Source organism: Lutjanus erythropterus, chromosome 19, assembly GCF_056507025.1.
Source record: "Lutjanus erythropterus isolate fLutEry1 chromosome 19, fLutEry1.hap2, whole genome shotgun sequence".
In the NCBI taxonomy this organism is placed as follows: Eukaryota; Metazoa; Chordata; class Actinopteri; order Lutjaniformes; family Lutjanidae; genus Lutjanus; species Lutjanus erythropterus.
The window spans coordinates 22685613-22696238 of NC_139335.1; positions in this window are offsets into that span (position 1 = coordinate 22685613).

A 10626-nucleotide genomic window follows, 5' to 3' on the forward strand; every position below is an offset into this window, starting at 1 on the left:
CCGTCTGAGCGACAGCTTCGGACACATTCAAACAGCAGCAACGGAGAAATGGACCCGCTGTGTGGTTGCACGGTGTTCCAGTGAGGTCGCGGCACCCTCGGTGGTGAGACCTCGGTGGTTTTTCGCCTATTCGGACAGCTACCATCCCACCGAGATGAGCGAAAAGAAGAGGCCGCGCAGCAACAGCCTTCGCCCCGCTGACCTGTCTGCTTGCAGCGCCTGTCACCCCTGACGGAACCCGAGGAGGGAATTACCAGGCGGCGATCAGAGTGATGTCCCGTCCCGGGCCGTCCGAGGGGACCAAGCCGGCCTTTGTTCTCCAAATCGCTCCGACTGGGAATTCAGACAATGCCTTTAGATTAGGGCCCCATTGTTGCCGCCTTTTCACCCTGCGAGCAGGAGGCATGTTTCGTCTTCTCGTTGCTGTTTTTCTTGTCAAACGCCGCGGCGTTCGTGTGGGTTATCTCCACTTTGAGGTGGGGTTGGCTGCTGTATGATGTACGACGAATTTTATGATATAGCTTAGTTGCAATTCATACAATGAGGGGCACAATATAATACGCACGTATTACGCTCGAGTTGAACTCAACAGTATGTTAAATTTAAAGGATTTTCATGACTGAAGTCATTTATAACAGTGTAACCGTCCTTAATTATCATAGCCTGACATGGTGCTGAAATGAATACACCACTGCATTTTTGTACAATAAAATCAATCAGCTCTTCAGGCATTATAACCCAATAAAGACTATTTCCCTAATTTCTTTATTGCACTCTATCCACAGAACAGCAACCAGCCAGTACTTGTGTGGTTTATGTGCAGGCTCTCACCTTAATTTGATGGTAATAACACAGACATGTAATATCTTTTTATTTCTCAGTTATACTTATCCCTGTGATGCCTTACTGCAGGAGCAGATGGGACCATTTGGTAGATTATGTTTTTTATAGCCTATACACCAACTGGGTTCTTTGAGGATGGTCCAACTTAAAGCTCCAAGCGTGTTGTCTATGTGGAGCTGCAGTGGAAAAGTACTGAAATCCATGATTTATAGCCTAAAGCGCTGCTGAGTCAATATAATACCACAGCCAATTTTTCATTCCACTAACATTTTTTTCTATTCTGCGGACCAAAGATTACAGAATGAGAACATCTGTTATCCCCGACTCTTGTTTTAGGCTGGGTGTGTTTTTCTTTCTCCCCCCTTGTTGTTTGCCTCTTATCTTTTCCTGAACACCATATCTCACATCAACCTCTAGCCGTGTGGCTGTCCAAATATCATGGTTTGGGTTTGGGTTAATTCTGTCTTATCAGTTGAAGGATCAGGTAAATGATTTGATTTGGCGGCCAGACTATCTGATTTTCCCCAGGCGTGTGGCTGCATTAACCCACAGGGGACAGAGCACAGAGACAGCATTGATTAATTCAGCTGGGGTTCACTCCTCTGGAAAAGAAATACATAAATAAATAAACAGAAAGATGTCCTGCATAAGCACCCCTCAACAACAGCACTTCAGTTAGCACATCTTACTTGGGCCTTGGGGGTTGCTAATGCAGCTTGCATTGATGGCCATGTTCCCCATTAAACATTTTCTATAATATTCCTGACAAATGGGAAGCAGGAATAAATAACATTCCAGATATTTGCGACCCCTCCCAAACCCAGTCTGCTCTCACACAGAAGTGCCTGCGTGCCCAAAGGGCTAAACCATTCATCATAGCTTGTCTCGTGCTCTGCACAACTACTGTATTGTTATTGCTGTTACTGCACTGCAGCAAGACACATCCACAACATGATAGTGAAGAAGACTAATTGCAGTGTCATGATGATGGAATGAATCAGAGACAAACAAACACACATACGCCAATAAACATGCCACTGAGTCTGACTTGACTGACATCACCACACACACCAACCCCCCACTTGAAGCACACACACACACACACACATACAGCTCTCATGGGGTACCTGCCAATCATCAGACAGTGCCTTCCAGGGTTTTATGGTGGACCACTCGAGGGTGGGGGAGGAGGAGGGCGAGCAGCTTTCTGCTGGAGGACAAACAGGCGGCAACACGCACACCACCCTGACAGTCATGAGAGCGCTGAATGTAGGCAGTAGTAGTGCTCAGATGACATGGATGCACACAAAATTTAGACACGATTAACTGTCATGACACACGACCCAGTTTTTAGGATTTTGTAATTGGATGATGGTGTTCAATTTTGGTTTCAGTATTATCAGTAGGACTGCGTGATATGGCTTATAAAATTGTCCCAATGTTTTTAGGCTATGCCATGATATTCAATATCTATCTCAACATACATATTTTCTTAAAAATAACATTCCAAATTCTTGAATACTGCAAACATGATATTTAAGAGTATAATGCATTGCTGTAGATTAAACTACCCAACACTGGTAGTTTCAATCAAATGGACTGTATTTAGATGATTAGATGTTGCAGTGTGCAAAAATAACACCATACATGAATGCAGCCATACTGTATGTACTTATCATAGCAATTTATTTCATTTATTCAGGACTGAGCAACTAGAACACATAATATAAATTAGGCAGTTGCTATTTGCACCTGAGGGTGTCTATTTACACCCAGGTGTATATAGCTTAGCTTAGTAGAGACAAGCACACAAGTGTCCACAACTAACAGTGCTATTTGCGCCTAGGGTGTAAATAGCCACATTAGCTACATTGGCTATTCACAGCCAAATGGCAGAGACAAACCATGATTTTTTTTCCTAAACTTTACCAAGCAGTTTTATTGGTTGGGTATGAATAGGCACAGGGCAACTACTTGGCTATTCACATCTGACCCCCTTATTTTAGCTATAAAGAGCGACAAAGACGAAGACAAACCAAAGAGGCTGTGGTGTGCAGAGCGTGATTTGACTCAATTCACCCTCAGGGACTATGATTTGACAGCACTTGCATTACTTTCTTTCAGTGGTCTTTTTATTGAATTTTACAATTCTCCAGATTTGACCAGAACATCATACCCCCCCCCCCCCCCCCAAACATCCCTATAATAATAATAATAATAATAATAATAATAATAATAATAATAATAATAATAATAAATACAAGAACAGAAAACAAGAAACAAAAAGAAATTAATTAAAAAGTGAGTCTAGAGAGAGAAAACGTAAGTACATATACTTGTACATATACATATAAATATACATATACATAATACAATAAATTTGATAAAATAGAAAACAATCAGAGTAGAAATAATAGGGATAAAAAGGCATTCGAGGTAGCACTTGCATTACATGTCAGTGGTACCTGTTATTTACAGTTTAGGCAACAAAACTACTTGGTTAGGTGTAGGGAAAGATCATGGTTTGTTTCTGCCATGCAGGTGTAAACAGCCTCATTAGTTATTTACATTCTGAGCTAAATAGCATTGTTTGCTTTGGGCACCTGAGTGTTTGTCTCTGCCATGCCAAACAATTTATGTCCAGGTGTAAATAGTCACAATGGCTATTCCACCCAGGGTGCAAATAGCATCTGCCAGTACTGAATACTAGCTTCTAGTTTCACACAGGAGTCAAACCCCAGACTATGAGGTGAAAGGTGGGTGTTTAATACAAACATCCACCACAACCTCCTCTGCACAGAGATTTTGTCACTCTTTAAAGCTAAATCATGGGGCAGGGTAGCCAAATAGCTGCTGTGTGCCCATTCTCACCCATGTGCTAATAAATACCCCAACACTCAGACATAAGTTGACCCACATTTCTACCAGATCTAACTAGTACAAAACTGTAAGGTAGAATTCACAACATCTACTATATTCATGTAAACAGATGTGTACTCTGTGTAAAAACAAATCATTAAAACATGGCCTAAGGGCTGCAGTTTGAATTGTACTTTAATCAAATCCAAATAAACAAGTTTATTTCTGTAAGACGGTACCAAGACAAGGACACACATGGAAGTCAAAGCAAAGTGATTTCCATCTGCCTCTGCTTGAAACCAAGGTGGGGGTTGGGGGGTTGTCAACTGTGCAAGCAGGGTGCTCGAGCAGGCCTGCAATGCACAGGGTGTGTATTTTTGGTGCCTGTTCCTGTGCCTGAGTTGTGTGGTTAAGAGCTCTGAGAAATGGCGGTGTTTTTCTTGAGAAAAACCATCCAGCCTCACCACAATCGTAAGGAAACATTGATGCAACAGACATATCTCCTGCTGAGTAAATGTACAGTGCTGATGTGTCAGAGCCACTGAAACCTCAAGAAAGAGATGCCTGGAAGGGCCTCCACACCTCTTTACACCCCTGCCTTTCTTTTCTCTTTCTTTTTTCTTTCTTTCTTTCTGTGTCTGCTATCAAGTATGCTGTTGTACATCATACAACAATCCCTTATCCTAGGACTGTGGAAAGTGGGAAAATGTACAGTGTCCATGTTTGTGTGCAGAATATTTTTTGATTTGACTGAGAAACACAGAGCCAACTGACCAGGTTGTACAGCCTCCTGTCAGTCAGCGCCTCACTAACAGAAACAACACTTCACATCTGCTGTCAGTCAATCAAACACAATAACACCGGCTGGGATAACTGTGCAGAGGGGGTGCATTACCTTCAGTGAATATGTCACCCTCAGTAGAATGCAAATCACTCTGAGGCGTACAAAAAGAGGAGCCACTGTATTTGAATATGATCAATTATTCCCTGCTGGCCTCCTTCTGTCAGCAGTGGTAGCCTTCTTACTTGCCTTTCACCCAGTTTACATGTTGAACAGGCCCATGTGGCGCAGAGGCCCCATCTGTTGGAGAAGGCGGAGAACTGCATGAAGGGTGGATCAGTGACCTGGCCCATGGAGCTGCAGTAAAGCTGCGCAGCTGTAGTAAATGGAGGAACACAGTGAGCCTCATTTTCTGACAAATTGGTCCCCCTCTGTGTCGTCTCTGGAGTGCCTCATCCACACACACCTGCAGTGCTCACACCTGCACAGGCAATACACACACACACATGTGCACGACAACCTCGTCAAGCACAGAAAAATGGCTGCACTCGCATACACACACATGCCCAAGCACTGCTTCCTTGCCAGGGAGTGTTTTGCTGGCGTGGCAATAAAAGGATATCAGAGAGCAGCAGCCTCAGCAGAATCACAGGCGGGGGGGCTGCAGTGGGATGGAATAAATTTCCAATACCAAACACACTTGATCTTCAATGTGTGTGTGTGCAGGCAGCCTGACTTAATGCATGCATATATGAATTCATATCAATGCAAACTTCCACAACATGTGCACAGCAGAGCAGTATGTTCCCTCAAACAGCTCTCCAGGCTCGTCATATATCATCAGGTGCCTCCCTGCAGCTCAGAATACTGCATGAAAGTGGGACAGCCTGACTAATGGACGCAGCATGACTTTGGCCGGTGCTGGATGTGTAGTGTCATACACACAGAAACAGGATATGATGCATAGAACATGAGGGTGGGGCAGCAGCACATCCACCATCAATCTTATCCTCCTTCATCTATCTGTGTAATATGCAAATGTGGAGATCCGTTTTTAGATGTAGACAGGAAATGTGGCTGTATCAGCAGAGGATCTTTTCCTCTGACATTCAAGAAAAGCTAGTGTAAAACATGCACCAGCTCACTTGCTTTAAAGGGACAGTCTACCCCAAAATCAATAATATATATTTTGCCTGTCATACTGTTTACCCATCTAGATTCTTCTGGTGTGAGTTGCAGAGCTTCGGAGGCATCGGCTGTAGAGATGTCTGCCTTCAGTGAAATATAATGGAACTAGTGGGGTTTTTCCGTCATTACTTTTAGCCATGCCTAGTCAAACAGTGCTGAGCTGATTTGCATCTCCACTTGACATTTTAAATGTATCATGCTATGCACCTGAAATGGACCATATCTAGAGTGGGGCCAATGTGTCTTGCCTCCATGCAGGCTGCATAGACATCTCACCTTCTGCACACAACATGTGATGACCCCTCTTTCTCCCCCTCCAAAAAGTGTGTGTTGTGAGCAGAGAAAAAGAGGTTTTTGACAAACTTGTGTGTTCAGCATTTGTATCTTCTAACTGGATTTCTGGAATTTGAAGTTTAGTTTAACTTGTGTGTCGCTGTTTTTACGTTCAGATATCTGTTTTATTTTATTCATTCATTCATTCAACCTTTGTTTTAACTCTCATTTACAATGTAGCCGAGTAAAACAATAAAAAAAATAAAAGCACTTAGACACAGAAGAAGCCAAAGAGAAAATTACATAGAAGTGGCAACAAGAAGTAATAACAATAAAAGCCACAATTAAAAATGCAAAAAATAAATAAAAGCATCAATAATCAATAAAAACGGTAAACATGTAAAACCATTAATCAGGTAAAACAGGAACACCTAGAAGTAAAATGTGATACAGTTAAAGATTTAAATTGCCCAATGGGTAAAAATGAGGAAAGCTTTAAATGGGTCTGCATGTTGTTCCATGTCACAGGTGCAGAATATGAAAAACTGGATTTTCCAAATTCAGTAAAAACAGCCGGCGCCTGCAGCATAATCCAGTCACTAGACCGAGTTTGATAAGAGCCCACATTAAAAGAAAGCATTGAACTAATGTAAGACAGTAAAAGACCAATAAGAGCTTTATAAATAAATAAAATCCAGTGTCTTTTGTGTCTTAAACCAGGTCAGGTCACAGTGATGGGTGTCATCACTAACTCCAGAGTGGCAGCAGAGGCATGCCTGTATAAAATATCACCATAGTCTAAAACTGATAAAAAAAAAAAAAAGTTGCCTCAACCAGCATCTTTCTACAGCGCAGTAGAAAGGAGAGTCAATTTCTATAAAAGAAACCAATTTTCATTCTCAAAGAAGTCACCAGCTTGGAAACATGATATTTAAAAGTGAACTTTTCATCAATCCAAATACCAAGGTACTTATACTCTGTGACCTTTTCAATATTTGTACCATTGTTAGTAGAGATGATGAGGCTGTCAGGGTTAATATTTTTAGATCTGGTGAAAAACATGAATTTTATTTTGTCTGCACTGAGAACCAGTTTCTGATTATTGAGTGCAGTGTTGGAGTTACTGTTTCATGTTTGCTTACAGCCACATAGGAGACATGTTCAATTACTGATGATGAAAACCCAACATTTCCTGTTTGCTGTTTTGTAATAAAACCCTTTGAATAAGAAAATAAGACTTTTGTTTTGAAAATTGTATAGGAAATGAAGCGTTTGTTTGTTTTACAGACGCTCAACATGAGCATCTTTAGGGCTGCATCTAATGATTATTTTCATTGTTTCAGTTGATTAATCTGTTGATTGTTTTTTCGATTAATTAATACTATTTCTTTCTTTCTCCTGTAACAATTAGAATCTATTGATTTTTTTTTTTTTTTTGATTAATTGATTATTTGTGTGGCCCATAAAGTGTCAGAAAACAGTGAAAAATGTCGGTTAGTGTCTCTCAAAGATGACATCCTCAGAAATAAAAAAGAAACAAGAAAATATTCACATTTAATTGATTATCAAAATAGTTGGTGATTAATTTAATAGTCGATTAATAATCGGTTATTCAGTATGTTGTTTAAAGACACACCTTCCATTGGATGGAGATGCAAATCCCTGCCGTCTGAGGGCCGACAAGTCAAACCGAGTAAAACCAGGCCAGCACATGTATATGGAAAAGGGGCATAGATGGCACTCAGCTTGTAGCGCCCTAAGCACCAAACACTTCGAGCACCACAAGCTGAGTGACATTTAGACCCACTAATTCGAGAAGCGGCTAACATCTCTACAGCTTCAAAACTCTGCAGCTCACACCAAAACAATCTAGATGCATAAATATTGCTACAGGTAAGAGCAAAAACATGTATTTTTGATTATGGGATGAACTGTCCCTTTAATGGCAAGCACCTTTTATCCATGGTCTTGCTCACAATGTTGTCTTTTCTATATTGACTATCCATTACACCAGCCTCTTAAATCAAATTCAAATGTAACTTTATTACCGAAGATAGAAAATCCTGGCACATGATGCAACCCATCATTAAAAGCATGACCTCAGCTCTGGCTCTTCGCATGAGCTTTAATATGAGCCCAAGTCTTGGGATGCAGAGGAAATGAGGGCATTTAGAGTATAGTCATGCCTCATTTTTAGATAGAAATAAAAATGTACCTTCACTGCCACCTGCTGTCTAAATTGTGCAACTGGTACAAATACCCAGTTTGGTTATAACCTCAGGGCTGATGTGACTACAAGTCAGAGCAGGAACACCGTTTGCTGCTGTTCTCTGATGTGGTTAGGTGTTGTTTTTGGCAGATAATATTGGGAAATGCAGATCTGTTGCTGTCGAGGAATAATGTGTCTAGGGCTGTTGCCAAGATTCAAGAAATACTGAGGTCATGAGCATCTATTTTGAAAACTTGCGTACAAGAATCCAAGAGAAGATTAGTCACAAATATGGCTTATTGTGAAATTACTCTTTTCCAGTTTAATTTTTTATTGCACTGTAATCACTTTCACTGTCAAATAAATTTGGCAGATGAACACAGCTTTTAGTATCTTTCAGGTTTTGCAAAATTTCAACAACACAAATGACTCAAAGTTCATTAAAAAATAAGCCATAATCAGATTTATACATGGCATGACAATAAAAAATGTATGGATAAAATGTCCTAAAAATGTCATTGTTCACAAGACACCATACCACTAAATAGTTTTATCAATTTGTCACTTAAAGATTTGAAGAGATATATATATTATAAACTTTAAAAAGAACTGAAAACATACTGAAGACATGACATAGCTACAGGCCTGAATGTGTTCTCAGTCAGTAAGCAAAAACATTTTACAATTTGCAGAGATAATTCCCTCCTAATAATGTCAGACTTCATCATCCCCAGCTATTCATCCTCATCACTGGAGATGATAATCAATCTGTGATCTCATGATCCCACGAGGAAAGCATGATCACAAATGATGTCATGGTGAGACGCCTGAGGGTTTAAGAAAAGGGGTTTTGTAAGTGACTAATCTGAGCTCTTCTCTCATCATGTCTGACTGACTGACCTCATTGGGGTCAGTCCCCGGAGTCTGCCCCGACCTTTTAGTTTTACAGCTGGTCAGCTGAACCAGGTAACACTGCAGCAAACAGGGTCAACATGAAGCCTGAAGCAGATACAGATAAACAGATAAGACTTTGTGATGGTTCTGCTGTGGCAGTAAATCTTACTTTCTGCTGCCTTTGTGGGAAACATTGATTCCTGTCTAGTATTGACAAGGCTGTTCCAATTAGCTACACATACACCCTGTGTAATTTAAGACAGAGGTTCCCGAACTTTGCCATACCAAGGGCCCCACAATATCACTAGTTTATGTCCCAGGACCCTGTTTTGTAAGATGTCTTTAAAAGCCCAAAGCCGCCTGTATTTTATTTTATTTTATTTTATTTTACGTTTGGCCTCTGTAGGATGCTTTTGTCTAAAGTGAAGCAGTGTGAAGTGAGCCTCTCGAAGCAGAGAATGCATTTGGGTCACTCAGGCATTTCTACATGCAGAGTTCTTCAGATGATTTGTAACTGAACTTTTGTCAGCTCTTTTCCTTTTCAAAAACGTGCCCATTTTTATGAGTTAGCGTTAAATTACAGGAGCAGAGCAGCTTCATGGTAATCCAAGTCAACACTGACAGTTTATGACTTGATGAATGATGTTTTGACTGACAAGCAATTGGAAAGATGGGCACAGCAAATAAGATTTTGATGCTACACTTGATATGCTTTGTTATATGCTGAAGGCCCTGCTTCATGTATTACACAGACAAATACAAATAGGTTGCTGAAGACAAATTCATCCTTGTTAGTTCTAGTATCAGAAAATGCTATATGCAAGCACTAGATCATATTTCCAACTCAAACAATTTGTTAGATTAAGTAATTTCTGTCTCAATCTGGGATTTATACTGCTGCTGTTTGAAAATACATGTGAATATTTATAATATGGTATGTTTGCAGGCAGTTTGGCAAACCTATACTTAAAGGTGAAAAGGATCCTATTTCTGACAGTAAAAACCAGCAATCCTTCACTGCTAGCATTGTAACAGAACATGAGAAGCTCTGAACAAGTGCTGCTGGTGTAAACAGGACCAGCTATCTTGTCTATTGCATATCATGTTTCTGGAACACACATTACCTTCTGCCTGCAATACATTTTTCATTTTGACAGACCTCTGACATTGTGGTTCACATGTAATCAATTCTCCAACACTCCACAGCCACTGCTGAGCTGCAAATTTGCTGATTTTTTCTTTTTTTTTAAGTCACTGGCCTGTTGGAGCTCAATTATACAAAATGCACAAATTTCTGCCAGCTTTATCTTGATCAGCATTTACTTTAAAGAACTTATTGCAATGAGCAAAAATAAGGTTGTACAAATAATTTAATGCTAGTGTGAATCTTTTGTAATTCAACTGAGCACTTTAAGCATATAGATATGTTAAATGTAGCAAACTGTTTCCTAACATGACACTTGCCCTGTAATATATTTTGATGGTGAATGGACATAAACAGTCAATGAAACCTGAGATTCTAACTTGCTGCTGAAACACTTCCTAAATGAAGATATTAAAGAACAACAAGAGTCAGACA